Below are 18,801 nucleotides of genomic sequence, written 5' to 3' on the forward strand. Positions count from 1 at the left end.
GGGGGTTGGGGAAGGCTGTTTTTACCTTCTCCAGGCTCCTAGAAAGCCTCTGGAGTCTGGGGAGGGTGAAAAATGGGCCTACCAGGCCCACCAAGCCATTGCGTGCCAAAAGTGGGGGGACTGCAGGAGGGTTCACGCGGGGTGCATTGAAGTATGGCTGTGGGCACTCACATGCACGATTGCCACCCCCGCACTCCCCCTGCTTTTGGCACGTGACGGCAAAAAGGTTAGCCATCACTGTTCTAGGTTATCATGCTTTATGTGGATTGGATGAAGGACAGAGTCCCACAGAGTCGGTGTCCTCCAGGTCCTGTCAGCTAAACAATGTCGGCTGGCGGGCCCGCAGGGGAGGGCCTTCTCTGTGGCTGCCCCGGCTCTCTGGAACCAATTACCCCCGAGGTCCGGACTGCCCCCACCCTACTGGCCTTCCGGAAAGCAGTGAAGACCTGGCTCTTCTGGCAGGCCTGGGGCTGTTGATCTCGCTAGGGTGATCTTGCGAGACCTGGCCACGAATTGGAATGTATGGGTTTTAATGTTTTCTTTTAAAACTTTTGTATGGGATATTGTTTGCATTGTTTTATTCTTTGTTGTTAGCTGCCCAGAGTCCCTCGGGATTTGGGCGGCATAAAAATGAGACAAATAAATAAATAAATAAATAAATAAATAAATAAATAAATAAATAAATAAGTAAGTAAGTAAGTAAGTAAGTAAGTAAGTAAATAAATAAATAAATAAATAAATAAATAAATAAATAAATAAATAGACTCCAGCATGAATGGTTACTATAATGTTTCATAAATTTGTTTTCTTCACATTCAGATCTTTCATTGTCCTTGAAGTTATATGGATGGATGAAGTATCATACAGTGGTTACAGTGAAAAATGGGTTTCACATATCCTGTAATTCTGGAACTTATTCCTTCCCTTTTCCCAGCAATTAGCAGGATTGGAGGAGGATAAGGTTCAAAGGACACAAGAATGACCAAATCATTTTATGCATATTTGTAAATTCCATAGCAAGGCACCCATTTCACAGTAATGGAGCATAATTTGAAGAATGCTTACCAGATTCTGTTTAATGGATTCTAGCATTAGTCTTCTTTTTTTTTTTAGCCGAAATCCACAAAGAATTGTCCCCTGATACCGAGTTAAATTAGCTTGAACTAGCTTGTTCTATCAATTTCAATGGATGGAAGTACAACATTTAGAAGGTGAAGTGGTTTTTCCATATTGCAGACTTGTTCTTGGTGATGAATGGCAATGGTCTCTTGAGAAATTACATTGCTAAGACTGTTATTAATCAGCTGAGCCAAAATCATCCCAGCAATTCTCTGTGGTTGGATTTACACAGTGTATAAAACCATAATGTGGTTTGTTCCTGTAATTTTAGTTTAGCATGCTGTATGAACTCAGCAAACTGTTGAACAAACCACGTCTTAATATGATATATGATTTCAGTCTGTCTTTGTTAACCATTCTATTTTCCTTTAAGAAATAATCCTTATCCCAATAGAACATAAAATCTTATTGAATGTATTTTGAATTAACATACATGGGACCTGGCTGGCTTTACCTGCCCCATAGCAGTAGTTTATTCCATTTTGGCTCTGCTCCTTAATTAACTTATTCCTAAATAGTTCCATAGTTGCAGTGGGATGATTCCAGAGTATGTGAGCTGAAGTCTATATTCTTCCATATGTTTGCAGTTCAATGCAATATCTGACTAGACTGGCTGGTTCCTATGGATGCAATGTATATTCTTAATTACTCTAGCTAGGCTGTAATTCCAATGGTGCTGTTCTAGTGAAGAATGGTGAGACTACCTAAAATTATACCAGCTAAAAGAAGTTTTCTTTTACCCTCCTGTAAAAAAGTGTCCTCTACTTACAACAGTTCATTTAATGACTGTTACAACGGCTCTGAAAAAATGTGACTTATGACTCTGTTTCACGGTTACGACCTCTGCAGCATCTCCAAGGTCACATGATCAAAATTCAGATGGCTTAGCAAATGGTTCATGTTTATGACGGTTGCTCTGTCCCAAGGTCACCTGATCCCCTTTTGTGACCTTCGGACAAGCAAAGTCAATGGGGAAGCCAGGTTCACTTAACAACCAGGTTACTAACCGCAGCGATTCACTTAACCACTGTGGCAAGAAAAGTGGTAAAATGGGGCAAAACTCACTTAACAAATGTTTCACTTAAAAGATTTTTTGGGCTCCATTGTGGTTGTAAGTCGAAGACTACCTGTAATGCAGGGGTGAAATGCTACCGGTTCGGACCGGATCACCCGATCCGGTAGCGATGGCGGCGGGTGGTTTGGAGAACTAGTAGCAAAAATCCCTGCGCCTCCCTCATGCCCAGCTGAGCCGCACGATCATCAGAGGCTGTTTTTTTTACTTTTAAAAGCATTTTTTTTACAACCTCTTCAGCCGAAAAAAATGCTTTTAAAAGTAAAAAAAAAAAAAGCCTCTGATGATCATGCGGCTCAGCCGAAGAGATTGTAGAGAAAAAAAAATGCCTTTAAAATGCCTTTAAAAGCCTTTGGTGATCCCAGCTGAGTTGCCTGATCGTCAGAGGCTTCTAAAAGCATTTTTTTCTACAATCTCTTAAGATTGTAGAAAGAATGCTTTTAAAAGTTAAAAAAAAAAAGTTGGCCATGCCCACCTAGTCACATTCCTCCCCCCACCAAGCCACGTCCACAGAACCTGTAGTAACAAATTTTAGATTTCACCCCTGCTGTAATGTGTAATTTAAGAAGCATGATTACTTTGTAATCATTCTTAAACCATATGTCACAATAGTAGCTAATGATAATTAGATTTTGTTTTTCTGAGCAGAAGCATGCTTTTGGCATGAACCATACCGTACCAATATGCAGTAGATTATACAGGCAATTATGATAACAGTGTAAAGAAAGATATGATGTTTTGGGACTTAGTCTTTACCATTCTCTAATTTTGATTTCCTTATCGCATCTTCCTGTGATGCTTAGGTATCATAGAATTAATTTGTGTACATATTATAGGAACAAGTTTGAGATGACTGCTTATATATGTGAATCAGTGGTGGGTTTCAATTTTTTTTACTAGCGGTTCTGTGGGTGTGGCTTGGTGGGCGTGGCATGGCTTGGTGGGCATGGCTTGGTGGGCATGGCTTGGTGGGCATGGCAGGGGAAGGATACTGTAAAATCTTCATGCCACCCCACTCCAGCGGAAGCATACTATAAAATCTCCATTCCCACTCCACTCCAGGGGAAGGTTACTGCAAAATCCCTGTTTCCTCCCAATCAGCTGGGACTCAGGAAGCAGAGAATAGATGGGGGTGGGGCCAGTCAGAGGTGGTATTTACCGGTTCTCCGAACTACTCAAAATTTCCACTACCGGTTCTCCAGAACTGGTCAGAACCTGCTGAAACCCACCTCTGATATGAATGAACCACGAGTTCATATTTTAATCAACTACACATATAACCTGCAAGTAACTGTGTATAAAGAAATCAAGTAAATTGCATTTATACATGAACCAAATATTAAGCGCTTGGAAACCAAAATTATGTGGGATTTTTTTAGGTAGCGCAAGTTTAATATGGCTTTTGCTTTCATAATCATAAAATCTTTGTCAGTTGCCAGTTGACCAATAAAAATGGCCCAGAGTGTTTCTGTACCCTGAATAACAACTTGATCAATAGCTTGTCAGATAAAATTGGCAAATAGAATTAGAAGAGCACCTGTAAACGGCACGGCTTACTAATTGTGAGCATAGTTTTCTAATGTGCGCTTGTTGAAATTCTCTGGAATTTTCCCCCATCTCAGTAGTGCTATCCCAGATAACTGAGTGACTCTTATGTTTTTGAATTATGCAGGTTCAACATATGGGAAAGGAAAATCTGCTGATTGAACTCTGTGACATATGGGTAAGAAATAGGTCAGCAAGGCTCTAAAATCAAGGCTGTTTATAAAATATAATTAATACAATTAGCAAAGTCTGTTTTCATAGCTAAGAATGTCCATGGTTTTCCATTGCATTCTTGCAGGATGGCTTTGTTTCCCCCAATTTCCAGTCTTAATCAGTAGCCCTGGAATTCCAGATGGCCTCTGTCCAAATACTTGTCACCCTTCAGCTTGTCACAGCTCTAAATCTAGGTTCTTCTGATTCCCCACACCTTATTCTGGAATTGGTTTACTTGGTGGGTGGATTCTCAGACATGACTCAATTACAGTAGTAAATTACTTCGTTGCAGACAAGAAAGAAACCAACTGCAACAGAAAATTTGCCTCTTGCAATTTATATCAACCCAATCCTTTATATATGTCACTATGCTACAGGCTTTATATTCTAGGCTTTTTTAGTTAATGGGCACGTGGTGATTCTCATCAAGGTCACAGAATGGGGACTGGGTGACAGACTGCTTCACCCAGACTGCCTGGGAAATACTGGTCTTTTGTGACTAACTGCATTTCTAATAGTACTTTGGTAATCAGGGCTGATCAGATTTGGCTTCTGAGATTAACCAAGCCCAGTTAGATGTAAACATCTGCCAAAACAGACAGACATGATCTTACTCATCCTACTCATTATGCACATGGAGATACGATGAAAGATTGCAAACTTTTAGAAGAAGAAGAAGAAGAAGAAGAAGAAGAAGAAGAAGAAGAAGGAGGAGGAGGAGGAGGAGGAGGAGGAGGAGGAGGAGGAGGAGGAGGAGGAGGAGAAGAAGAAAGCACCGAACAAAACCATTTTAATGTTCCTGTTTCTATTTCCATTATTTTTGATTTGTAGTAAAATCACAAGGTGAGATTTTTCATGACATAGACCTAAATGCTATGAAACATTTGTCAAGGGGATGATTATAGAAGGGTTGATCAAAAGCTGAAAATCCTGCTTACAGGTCAGAATTTGAGATTTAGTCATGGGCATTTATAGCAGTAGAGGTAGTCCTTGATTTATGACCACAACTGAGCCCAACATTTCTGTTGCTAAGCGGGACAATTATTAAGTGAGTTTTGTCCCATTTTATGACCTTTCTTTCCAAAGTTGTTAAGTGAATCACTGCAGTTGTTAAGTTAGGAACATGGATATTAAATGAATCTGGCTTCCCCATTGACTTTGCTCATCAGAAGGTCACAAAAGTGCATCACAGGAACTCACGGCACTGCAACTGTCATAAATATGAGTCGGTTGCCAAGTAGCTGAGTTTTGATCACATCTCCATAGGGATGCTGCAATGGTTGTAAGTGTGAAAGATTGTTCACGAGTCACCTTTTTTCAGTGCCGTTGTAACTTTGAACAGTCGCTAAACAAACTATTGTAAGCCAAGGACTACCTATAATAGACATATCTTAGATTTATGGGACAAAGTAAAACATTGATGAATGCCATTGCAAAATATAGAAAATGTAACAATCTTGAGGCTAGGAATTTCTTATGAATCTCCAATTCTGGGTATGGTACTAGCAAGAGGTGGTATTCAGCTGGTTCAGACCAGTTTGGGTGAACCGGTAGGGATGACCTGCAGGTGGGCCCGTCCACCCTCCTGGGCGCAATCCTGTCCTATATTGTTTTTGATGCATGAGCGAATTGCCATGTTGTTTGACGTCGCACGCATGTGCGGACGGCACAAGCGAGTGAATTGCTGTGTTTTGTGATGCCACATGCATGCATGGATGGCGCATGCTCACATTTATGGTGCTGGCTGAACTGGTTGCTATGGTATGTGAATCCCACCTCTGGTAATTTGGTACTACACCAAATTCCATTCCTTTCTACCCATCTTTTCTCAATTGCTGAGCACATTGTAAGCCGCCCTGTGTCTCCGGAGAAGGGCGGCATATAAATCAAATTAAAAAAAAAAAATCAGAAAGAGGCGGGAAAAAGTCATTTTATTAAATGTTAGCATTAAACAACAAGGAGCCCCCAATTACCTACTTATTGGATATCACTCAGAAATGTATTGTAAGATCTAGATTTACCTTTTGTTCAGAAACAACCAATAAGATACATAGTGGGAAATTGAATGCTCATTTCTCCTGTGATTTACTGGTCTGCTTGAACTATGAGCAGTGGTACAAATCACATTGATGATGAGGACTTAAATCCCTTTCTCACTAGTTGGCTTTCTTTGCTTCAACATAAGCTGTAATGTGATAACCCTCAGAGCCAAACACAAGGGAAAGTGGGATGGGGTGTTGCAAAGCAAGATTTGATTTTCTGCTTGATTGCAAAACTAATAAAGACTACCAGAGGGAAAACATTTCAGATTTTAAATGTATTTCTGAAAGAGCATAGGGGCCACAATTTTTGAAAAGGTGCTTTTTCTTTTTCTTTTTGGTCTAAATGAATCTTTTAAAGCCATGGATTCCAAATCAGTAGCCTTAAGGAAGAATGTAAAATTAGTGCATCTGGAGCAAAACAACACTCTCCTTCCATATGTGAACAGCAGATAATTTCAGAAAGATATCCTGAAGGCCACACTTTATCTCCCTACACTGTTTAAATTTAAACCATAGACAGGTCCCATCCCACTGAATTGTTAGATGGCAATGCCTAATACTGTTGCATCATGGCAGGAAGATTTCCGCATGGTATGGTAGAGAATGTGATTAGCAGGATGTTCCTGCAAAATCCTGATTCACTGAATTCTCCAGGCTTGAGCCAATTCTTCAGAATGATGTTTATGTAAGCTGGTTTATCCAATTATTCATACATAAAAGCTGAAACTCACTGGAATACTTTTCAGTGCTACAGAATTAAGTTCCAAGGCTTGCAAACTTTGTGCAAATGGAGATGCTAAAGCATAGTTAATCTATTTTACATTCAGCGGGTGGTGGAATGTCATTTTCCCACCTCCATTTGCCAAATATTGCAAATATTGTTTCCCGCAAGTATTCATATTGAAGTCAGTGGGGATCATAAGGCCAATTGTAGCTTGCAGAACAAAGCTTGACTTAACGGGCTGTGTGTCCTCTATTTCTTAGCCAGGATTATTTGATAATTTGGGAATAATATTGTTTATTCACATAAATTGAGAATTTTATTCCACCTGCCGTATACTGTATTATTGAATGCTTTGCTTCATAGAGTTTCAGGAATGATTTTAAAATAGCCTTTAGGTTGGGTCAGCCCATCATAGTCTTTTATTCCTTTGCTCTGCTTTACCCAAAAAAAATCTTTTCTAGATCAGAGAGTGACAGCTACAATCACTGATACATTAAGCTCATTCAATTTAACCTTAGACTTGAAGAATTCTTTTGTAAACGGTTATATTTTTGGGAGGAGGGGGTTCTTGCTCAAAGCAATCAGTAACGAATATATATATCTGTGTTTCTAGACTGCTGGTAGATTTCACTGTCCTGCCTTACAGCGTTTTTACAACAATGTTATTTCTAAACTAATTTGTTTCCAGACAGTAGGATAGAAGAAGGGACAGTGCTTCAGGGGAAAGGAAAAGGCAGAAAAAGTGAAAAACTCCTGGAAGCTATTGATGTTGTTGTATAGGACATCTGGAAGAATAGAAGTAAGAGAAGTATAGATGTTGATGTAAAAAAAATTAGAAACTTTCTTATTGATCTCATCTAGTCAATTTAGAAAATAACACTGACTGGAGACAACATGCAAGCAGCCAACCCTATAAATATTTCTAATGCAATGTTTTTATAAGCTAAATAGGTCTGGCCAGCTAATTTTGAAAGATAATAATAGATGTTCATTGCTTTCATGAGGATGAAAGATTCCCTTGTGACTGTATGCAGATGAAAAAGAGTCACTTTCTAATGTTATGTCTGATCTGGCCAGTGGGGAAATCCAATTTTTTTTACTACCGGTTCTGTGGACGTGGCTTGGTGGGCATGGTGTGGCTTGGTGGGCGTGGCTTGGTGGGCATGGCAGGGGAAGGATACTGCAAAATCTCCATTCCCACCCCACTCCAGGGGAAGGATAGTGCAAAATCTCCCTTCCCACCCCACTCTGGGGCCAGCCAGAGGTGGTATTTGCCGATTCTCCAAACTACTCAAAATTTCCACTACCAGTTCTCTGAATTGCTCAAAATTTTTGCCTCCAGTTCTCTAGAACCTGTCAGAACCTGCTGAATTTCCCCCCTGGATCTGGCTCTTTCTGCCAATGGATGGGATTGTTTGTTTTAGTGGCTTTCTTTCTTTTTCCTCCATCCCATGGTTCTGGTTTTTCAAAGCAAGATAGATCAGAACATGGTGTGGGTATGGGTTGAATCAGTAGGGCCCAGGCTTTGTCAATGTAAAATAACTCTTATTTTGCTTTGCCTCCTTAAGGTCAAATAACCTTCTTAACTTCTTGCTTCCCAAAGTTGTATAATTCACCTCTTGTAAAAAGAAGTACAACTGTTGTTTCTGTATTATTTGCCCAGCCATAGCAGTGGGGTTAACTTCTTCTGTTCACATTTCCTTATGGAGAGAAGCCTAGAAAACAAAGTGCATATACTTTGGGTAATGCTATCAATGGACATAAAAATAATAGTCAAATTATTACAAATATGTTCATTAAGCAACCAACTACCAAAACTACAGATCCACAGAGATCACTTCTTTATTAAACCAATTGAACTTTAATTGCCGTTTTGAATTTACCGGAAGTCTCAATTTAGTTTTAATGCCAACTATACCTTTTAAATACTCTTCTTTCTCCAGTTTATATTGGAAATAAATTAGCTTGATCAAAAAGTTTGGGAAACTTGAAAACATGTTATTATAAAACTTCAGTTGGCTTAATAAAATTATCCAAGTAGTTTTGTAATCCTTATGTGAAATACAGTAGTTACCTAATCCAACCATTCCTGAGCTGGAAAGGACCAGTTCCTAAGGATCACAGACTAAATCATACTGGTTGTTTTTTTCAAGCATTCCAGAATCCAGGCTAAATAGCATTAGTCTGTTGCTAGATTTCCTAGCACACTGTATTGTCTACAGGGGAGAATGCTGGGAAAGAGCAGGTACTGGAGTCAGTAGTCAGAAATTAAGTGCATTCTTGAATATTACCTTGGCAATTTTATCCCTACTATATCAGCATTATGTGGAGAGCAGATGGAACAAGGAGCCACGAGGGAACCACAGATGGTATCTGTGAGTACATCAGTGGCCCTCGACTACATGCCGATGTCCTCAGAGTTATGCTAAATAGCAGGAGTGGAAAAATCTTTTTTTCTGGGGCTATAACATAGGGCTGAATAAAATTGAGAAGAACCAGGCCTTTCTGTTTTTCCCTAACAAAAGAAGGGCAAATTGGTCTTCCTTTCAAAAATAGATCAAAAGATGCACCTATCCAAGTTGAGGGCAATAGTTTGCAATTCTAGGCATAATGTCCTAGCTGCCTTCATGTTGTGATACAGGCTTCTAGTTTCCTCATCTCAAGAAACCCACAGCAAAGCCAGATCAAGTTTCTATGTGCCTGATGCCCGTTCCTTTCCTCATTTGAATTTTAAGCCAAGAAAAATGGCACCTACTGCAGGGAATCACCGACTTGGAAGGGTTCTTAAAAGTCACATTTCCAATGCCTGCTCAAGGCAGGATCCATTAGATCAATGCTTCTCAGCCTCAGCAATTTTAAGATGCATGGACTTCAGCTCCCAGAATTCCCCAGCCAGCCATGTGCATTCATACTAGTTTGCTTTTTCTCTTGAAAAGGCATTCTTTTAAGATGGATCGAATTAGCTTCTAATTCTCAAGAATTGTTGTATCATACCATCTCGATAAGGAATGTTTGGGGGAGGGGAAGAAATTTAATTAGTACAAAACAGGTGGCTTTAATAATACGTAATCCTTTACAAAGGAGCATCCAGGGTGAATTTTTTAAGTTAATGGCAATTTGAACAGAATCTATGATTCTCTCACGATGAGAAGATTTTTCAAGGTGAGACAATAGGAGCTATAGATATCCTATCATGAGGATCTGCTTTTTAAGTTTTGCATAAGGCAATACACAAAATGATTAGCTATTCCTTCAGCATTTCTACAATATTCCTTTTTGTGAGCCTCTGGCAACAATAGTAATATATAGCCTTTTGTGAGTATGATTCTTTCTTGCAGGTCTGTTGCTTTCAGCGTTCATACAAATGGCATCACCCCGATGTCAGTACAAAGACCAACATAGGGATATAAAGGTGGGGCCACATATCCCGTTTGCTGCTTTCAGAGCTCTTTCAGAGTGTCTGGATTCTTTTTTTTTTTAATTGGGCTACTTGAAGAGAAGATTGGATACAGTAAGCCTTGTAAAGGCTTAAGGGAGCTATTTCATCCCTTAACCTCTGATCCCTCCAAAAGGCTTATGACCCCGCCTACTTTTGGCATGCAGCTTTCTACCTGCTGTGTGAAGTCTGGAGCAGCCTTGAAATCAATGGCAAAGATGCATCTCTGATTTAGAAACTGCCTACTTTTTAACCAGCATCTGTCTTTGACAGCAATTTAATGTATTGAAAAGAATTGTGTTCACATAACAGGCAGTCCTTGCTTAGCAACCACAGTTAGGATTGGTAACACCATCAATAGCGATGCTGTGGCTATGTGGCAAATCATGTGACTTTGGCGGGCTTGCCCCCTACTTTCTCTTCAGTTGTTGAACAAATCATGGTGGTCATTAAGCAAAACACCATATGACCACAACTTATGATTTTACTTTGCCTTTTCTGTTAACTCTGCTTGTTGCAAGCCAGTTGCAAAGTTGCAATCACATGACCACAGGATGGTGTGACAGTCATAAATGCATGTTGGTTTGCAAAGTGCCTGAATGGCAGTTCTCTGACCATGGGATGCTGCAACAGTCATAAATGTGAAGATTGGCTATAAAGCTGCTTTTAAATACCACTGTACCTTCAAAGGGTTGCTAAACAAGGCAGTCGATAGGGAAGGCCTACCTGTATTATAAAGTTTTACTTGCTGAATCTTGCACATAAAAGAGCTTTAAAGAGGAAAAACCTAAAAGTTGGTACAGCGTTGTTTTTTTTCCTGGTTAACTAAGCAATGCAACTCTCTTAAGAGACAAATACTGCAGTAGAATAATACAATTAGGATAATTAAGCTCCTTTCACAAGAGGGAAAAATACGTTTACATTCTGGTGTCAGCAATCAGTCAGATGTAAAACCTATGTGGCTAGAGAGTAAATGGTTTTATTTTAGTCACATCCCCAGTATTCGCATATGCCAATGAACTGTGCAAGGACTCTTTTACAATGCTTTCCTGGAGGCTTAAATGGTTTTATTACCCCTCTTGTGCCATTTATGTTACTACGAGAAACTCAACCTGGATGTTACTCAGGAAAATGTGAAAAGTACCCCTTGCCTCACCTTTTAAAACCTTTAAAGCAACAATAACAAAGCCATCTCTCTGAAGTTACTAGTTTGAGAGGGATAAATGGAAAAGAAAAGGGAAAAAATTATTTAAGCAATGTATCTTAGCTGGTTTGACCCTTATCATGTAAAAGTAATAGAGACCATTCCAGACAATTTGATAACTCAAGTCTATTATTTATCATATGCTTTCTCTAAGTTAACAAGCATAAACTTTTTTACATCTATACATTTCTCTGTGAGTTACTGAAGAGCAAAAACCTAATTTACACACCATTGCCGGGTATAAAGCTACAAAGTGCTTTTCAAACTTTGCTCATTTTTATTTCTTGCATCTTTTCAATCACAATTCAGCAAAACACTTTTCTAGGCATTCTCAAAAACGAATCCTCCTGTAATTTGGGAAGGAAGGAAAATGGCTTTTGCTACATTTTCCTTAGTGTACAGGAACAATAAAATTTTTCCTTACCACCATCAAGACTTGACTGAAACTTTGTGCAAACATTAAACAGTTCATACAACAAATGAAGGCAAATATCGTGTCCCAGGATAATGTTGTAGGATCCAATCTGGGTCAGTCACTGGGACCAGGGGTTTTGTTTTCTGAGCTTTCAGACTCGTGCTGGAGCCCATCTTCAGGGAACTTCTCTCTAGCAGTGTGTGTGTGTGTATTTATAGTTCATAAAGCACATAGCTAAGTCAAAACCATACTTTAACATTTATCCTGTTACACTATATAGATCTGTAGTTTAACCATTTCAATGACTTCCTTTTCATAATTTTTTTTCTTGGACACTTAATATACATCATACGTTTCAATTCCACTCTTCAGCCATTATTGTTCCCATACAATGTCTGAAACACTCCTTTCTGTTGGGAAATTAATTCATTTCCTGATACTTTTTCAAACTGGACCTGTATTTTTTTTTCTGCAGTCTTGTTATTTCCCTTTATTTTATTTTCTCCCATCTCTGTTTTGTCCTGATATCCACAATTTCCAGTTTAAAAGTCCCTCTATCCCACATTCAGAACATCTTCTAACCTTTGTATCCTTCATGAATTATTTTAATTAAATCAGCTTTGCTTTTTGATTCTTTTGCCATGTACATGCATAAATAAATAAGCTTAAATGATGCATTTGAAATGAACAAATCTTTTTCTAAGTAAAAAGTGATAGTTATCATTTCGGGTCTCAGAAGAACCTAATTATTTTTTGGGGGTACTTCCTTTTTAAAAATTTCCATCCATCCATTCGTCACAATATTTTTTTCTCTCTGGACCACATTCTTTCAGTATGTTCTTTCCTTTCCCCCCAAACTCATTTCTGATTCTTTCATCATCACCATTCACTGGAATGTAACTTGCAGCTATCATTATCTTTTATACTTTTTTTACGGATTTATCACATCTAGGGGACCCTAGGAATCTTTTCCCTTTCCCCTTCCCTTCCCTTTTGTAATATTCTATATTCTATAGTTATTACCTCTATTACCCATCATGATTATTAATATTTGTCTTACCATGGATCATTTGTACACATTGCTTTTTATAAATTGTTTTTTCTCAAGAGAAAAGAGGTAATAATAGGACTCACTAGATTTGGGAAGAAATTCCTAGAACTAATCACAATTCAAGAGCTGACAGCTTTTTGACTCTCCATTTAAAAGAAGAGTTAGGATTAGAGATAAACTTTTACCTCTGTAATGTACCAGACTTCTCTGTAGTGTATCGAGGTGCAGAACTTTCTTTCATATAGAACAGGGGTGTCAAACTCAATTTCATTGAGGGCCGCATCAGGGTTGTGTTTGATCTCAAGGAGCTGGGGTGGGCATGGCCAGCTCGATGTCACTCATGTTGGGGGTGCCTATGGTGGCCCTAGCGCTCTACCAGTGAAAATGGGCTCCTGAGTTCCGTTTTTGGCTGCGATGGCTTCCTGTAACCCTCTGCCAGCGAAATGGAGCTCTATTTTTGCTGGCAGAGGTGCCATGGGCCGTACCTTCACTGTTTCCAGGGTGGCCGTGTGGGCCAGATCTAAGCACCCTATGGGCCGGATCCAGCCCATGGGCCTTGAGTTTGACCCCCTTGATATAGAACATATTTCTATAAACATCTCAATGGACTTTGCCTGAAGCTAAGCAAGCTCAGATCTGGTTAGGCTTTGTATGGGAGACCAGCTGGGAATCCCAGAGCAATTGACTGGACCGGAATGTAATAAGTAAAATAAAAGGCAGTGGTAAGCCATTTCTGCAAAGTTGCTGTGTAATTTTATTGGCCATATATTCCCCACATCTAGCTTGATTTCAGGGAATCTTGATTACATACGTTTTCTATAAGCCGTGGTTCAAATTCCATTTTGACCAAAGCCAGGCATACTGCACTACACGTCCTTGTGAAATATAATAAAAATAAATTTCAGCGTATCTTTTAACAGAGGTGTTTTATCTAGATGGTATGTTATGCCTTGGTGTTTGTTTAAATAAGGTAACTAAAAACAATGTTTTATTGTCTACCTTTATTATCTTTGAGCACATGCATTTTGACGATACAAGGCTTATTTCTTGTTAAGAGTGAGCATTTCTGACATAATCACAGACTTCTGATTAATTTTATAATATTGGCCATCACTTTTTAGTCACTGTCAACTGGTTTTAGAAATGGTTTCCTGCTTCTCTCTTTAGACTCTTTTGTTTGAAGTCTCGACTAATTCGTTTGTCTAGAAGATACTTCCCTTGATACATATTTATATTAGTATTTGCAAGAGGCACACTTTTTGACATTTTCCATGACATCTTTAATTGAGTTTTACTTTTGTGCAGGCTGGGTATGAATCTGAAAAAACAGTCAGTTTTTCTCTCCTGAACATTTACTTTCTTCTTTTGTTTTCCTTGCAACCTTATCCACTGAAAGCACTTTTGGGCTCTTCTGTCTCACAGTCTGTCTTCAAGGTTAGCCATTGCTAAGCAACCAGCACACAAAGTTCAAGGCTGGTCAGCCAAGTGCAATGCATTTCCCAGGTTATCTCTCCGATATGAAGTTAAGGGTGACTGGAGTTGGAGGGGAGGGGGAAGCAATCCTGGGCGAAGGAGGATGGGGGAGAGGAGAAGCACATGCCGCTGTGACTTTGAACAAGGTTCTGGCGAGAGAAGGGATTTCAATTCTCATCAGAATGCTTCTTTGCCTTGAGAATGGAATAGTGCGCCTGAGATCTGCCCCATCATATTAATTCCACCCTGCTAAACTTCCCCACTGGCCAGTTGTCTAGCAATCACGCATGACTCTTCTAGAAAAGAAGCAGCTGCTGTAGGGTTTGGAGTGCAGCTCCCCCAGCAGATTTTCACAGTCACAACCCCTTTGTCAATCAAGAGGTGCCACGGTTGAGATCTCATCTTCATTATGTCTGTATATAGTTGTATGAGTGAGGTTGTACACATGTTATTTGCATGTATTACTTGCCATTTAGAATTTATTTGAAATGAGTTGGGTACCACCATCATTATCATCAGCATCAGCACCAATCATCAATCATCACCATCTTTTTGGTTTTAGATAGCTTAGTGTTTAAATGCAATTATAAAATCCTGTTCATTGGACCCATGTACAGGGTGAAAACAGAACTGTTGACATTCATAACAACCGGTTTTCATGCATATAGCTTCAGGCATAGAGGTCTGAGATCAGGAGATACAGAGTTAGTGACTGTGTCCGCATTTCCCAGTCCACATTTTCCAATCCACAGTGGTTACACAAATAAATGGGTTTTATTTTATTAGTCAGTCTAGTTCTTGGGCCAGAGTCTAACCAAGCTCTAATGAGGCAACTTGCCAGATCAAACTTTTAAAAGCAAATAGCATGGTGGTGTTCAGATGTCCCAGAGAAACCTATCCCAACTGGGTGTGGTTCTGATCTATTGAGACTCAAAACCATATCCACAGTTGGAGACTACCAAATTGCGAAGGGTTATATACCCAATCACCACTGCGCTATTTGCTGTTTGATTTGGCAAGTTGCTTTAGCAGATGGAGAATCCTTCCTTTTGATATAACAGGCGAAGTCTTCAAATGTCTCCTGGTGATTTTATACTGGACACATCCATGTCATTTTCTTGGCAGCAATATGGAAGTGGCTTACCCTTGCCTTCTTCTGAGTATTTTTTGTTGTTGTTGCTGTTGTTGATGATTTTACTTCCCCCAAAGAGCTAATTTTGCCAAGTACCGATTGTCAAGGCGTGGTAGAAGAGAACAAAGCTGCTGCAGCGATTCCTTCTTTTAGAGAGTAACTAAACTCCATGCGGATGTTAAAAGAGTAACAGAGGTTGGTAGGGATTGGATGTGCATCACAATGAGAGACTTTATCTTTCAGCCATATAGATCTTCTAAATTGTGTGTAGTTCCTGTACAGTCTGCTTATGTGGGATAAGAAAACTGTTTTTTTTCCCTCAGTGTTCCTGATTGCTCATGGAGTTTTTAATCTGCATAGAGATCATACTCACCAACTAGCAAATGCCCGAAGGTGAAGGGCGAGGCTTGCTGCCAAGTATATTTCTCCCTTCCCCCTATGTACACATTTATTCTACTTGCTTAAAATGTTTGTATTGGACTCATAAGTCCATTGCTTCTGGAGCAATCATTCCCTTGAATATAGGAACCCTGAGGACAAGACGTTTCTACTACGTTATTGGACTGTGATGTTGTCAGTTAAATTGGCCATGATTTTATTGTTTCTTCTATAGAATGCTAGTTAGGCTGGAGCCATAGCTTAGAGGTAATGCTCAGGATTTGTTAAAAAAACAAACAAACCCAAGAGACCACAAGTTTAGTCTTGGCATTATTATATACCAAAGCAAAGAACAGAACAAGAAACATCTACTTTACTCTTTGCTCATTCTATCTATAAACCCACTTTTCCTCCTTTTTCTGTTCTGATATACAATAAAGCTAGATGACTATTTTTACTTAGAATATATTTTATATTCTATGTAAATTGTGTATTATATTAATACAATATAAATCTTATATATGATGTAATATTTATTGGTAATCTGGATGATACCAATGTCATTCAGTACAGGTCTCATCCTTTTGTTTTTCTGGTATTTTCCATTTTTCTCCTGATTTAGAAAAACGAATCTCTGCTCTTAGAAGATACATCTTTTGTGAGGGGCACATTTGATGGGTTCACTCACTTGGGCTCTCCTCAGAGCATACTTCCTCACTTGAGATTTCAGAGGACAGGTGATATCTGACTAAAGCCAGAGGACATATGAGTTTTATTTATGTCCTTAGAGAACCATCTGACGGCCGTAACCAGGGGGGCCTTCGCACAGGTGCGTCTTGTGTGCCAGTTGCGCCCTTTCCTAGACCGGGATGCCCTCGCCACGGTCACTCATGCCCTTGTTACCTCTAGGTTGGACTACTGTAACACCCTCTACATGGGGCTGCCCTTGGGATGCGTCTGGAGGCTCCAGCTAGTCCAGAATGCAGCCGCGTGGGTAGTTATGGGGGCGTCTAGATACTCCTGTGTAACATCTCTCCTGCGTGAGCTACACTGGCTGCCGGTGGCGCTCCGGATACATTTCAAGGTGCTGGTGCTTACCTATAAAGCCCTTCATGGCTTAGGCCTGGGGTACTTGCAGGACCATCTCCAGCCGCTCTCCCACTGTCCTGTGCGCTCTCACAGAGTCGGCCTCCTCAGGGTGCCGTCGGCCAAACAATGTCAGCTGACAGCCCCCAGGAGGAGAGCGTTCTCTGTGGGAGCCCTGACCCTCTGGAATGGATTGCCCACTGAGCTCAGGACAGCCCCCGACCTTCTTTCCTTCCATTGCGAGCTGAAGACGTGGCTCTTCCGTCAACTCAACTGATCCGTTTGGGGGATCTGTCATAATTTTAAACTGTTTTAATAGGGTTGCTGATTTTAATTTTATTTCATTGTGATTTGTATTGGAATTTGTCATTTTGTAAGCCGCCTTGAGTCCCCAGGGAGAAAGGTGGCATATAAATCGCAATAATAAATAAATAAATAAATAAATAAATAAATAAATAAATAAATAAATAAATAAATAAATAAAGGATAGATGTGTGGCAGGGCAGGAAAAAAAACTTTGCTGGTTTCTTTCTGTGATGACAGAGTAATGTGTTGTTTTCCCTCATCCCCACCACTCAAGTCCTGAGACATGTATACTTAAATGAAATAGTGAAGGACCTGTGGGTTGACTTCAGGAAAATTCGTGATTGAAACTGCTGCAATCAATGACTGGCTGGCATAGTCAGCAAACATTTTAGCATTACTTGTCCACAGAAGGGGACAGAACATGGAGACATGAATACTTGGACAAGGCAATGTCTCTTCCTTCCCCCAGACTTGGATAAATCTGATCCAGATAACATGTTTTTGGAACATGTTGTGTGTGGAAACATTCCTCTATCTTTTAAAAATACATTACTTCCTTTTCCTTTTCCTTATTTCTTTAAATTTTCTTCTTTGAAAAACTTCAGCACCTGCCTGCGGGAGGCAGAAATATTGGGAATTGGCTGTTATATTCTGGATTTCCTCCACATACCATTCTGAGTAGGGTTATGTATTATAAATTGAGGGATGATATATCCTATTATGTGAGAAGAGCAACCATATGTTGGGCACTGGGAGCAGTGGTGAAATGTAAAATTTGTTACTATCGGTTCTGTGGGCGTGGCTTGGTGGGGGGGTAATGTGACTGGGTGGGTGTGGCCAACTTTTTTTTTTAACTTTTAAAAGCATTTTTTCTCCAACCTCTTCGGCCGAAGAGGTTGCAGAAAAAAAATGCCTTTAAAAACCTCTGACGATCAGGCAACTCAGCTGGGATCGTCAGGGGGTTTTACAAGCATTTTTTCCCCCCTACAACCTCTTCGGCTGAAGAGGTTGTAGAAAAAATGCTTTTAAAAGTAAAAAAAACCCCCCAGCCTCTGATGATTGTGTGGCTCAGCTGGGCATGGTGGGGGGGGGCAGGGATTTTTGCTACCGATTCTCCGAACCACCCGCCGCCATCGCTACTGGATTGGGCAATCCGGTCCAAACCGTGAGCATTTCACCCCTGCTTGGGGAGACTGCTTTTCAGTGAGGTGTAGTGTCAGCATTCCAGAAAACCCCGCACCTCCAAGTAAAAACTTTGAAGCAAGCATTTTTCAAAGTTCTATTTACTAGAATAGGTTAACTGGCACATCTGGGAAAACCCGAATCTGAGAGGTCTGGGTTTTCCCTCAGTAAATCAAAACCTCCCAAAACCATCCCCTCACTCCTCGGTCGATCACATGCTCCAATCACCATCCATCCCATCTTGAGACAGCATTCCGACCACTCCTTCTCCAGATACAGGATCAGCCTGACCTTGACCGACAGGAAGAATGCTATTATGTCTAAAGACAACCCCTCTACTAAATCCTCTACTAAAGAGCCTTGGTAGCACAGTGGACTAATGCACTGTTATTAACATCTGATGCTTTTAATTACTGCAAGTTC

At 40.0% G+C, this 18,801-nt stretch overlaps 1 protein-coding gene across 11 annotated transcripts in view; it reads left to right on the forward strand.

Annotated features, from left to right (window-relative positions):
- DPF3 (double PHD fingers 3) overlaps positions 1–18,801 on the forward strand; it is a 238,132-nt gene that overhangs the window by 15,188 nt on the left and 204,143 nt on the right. The window contains exon 1 of one of the 11 annotated variants that reach the window (XM_060687506.2): positions 3,869–3,914. The exons of the other annotated variants lie outside the window; for them this stretch is intronic. The gene's annotated coding sequence lies outside the window, so the exon portion shown is untranslated. Of the gene's footprint in view, positions 1–3,868; positions 3,915–18,801 lie in introns of those variants that run through there. 11 annotated transcript variants of the gene reach the window in all.

This window comes from Pantherophis guttatus, chromosome 1 (genome assembly GCF_059756535.1).
Source record: "Pantherophis guttatus breed Tessera chromosome 1, ASM5975653v1, whole genome shotgun sequence".
In the NCBI taxonomy this organism is placed as follows: domain Eukaryota; kingdom Metazoa; phylum Chordata; class Lepidosauria; order Squamata; family Colubridae; genus Pantherophis; species Pantherophis guttatus.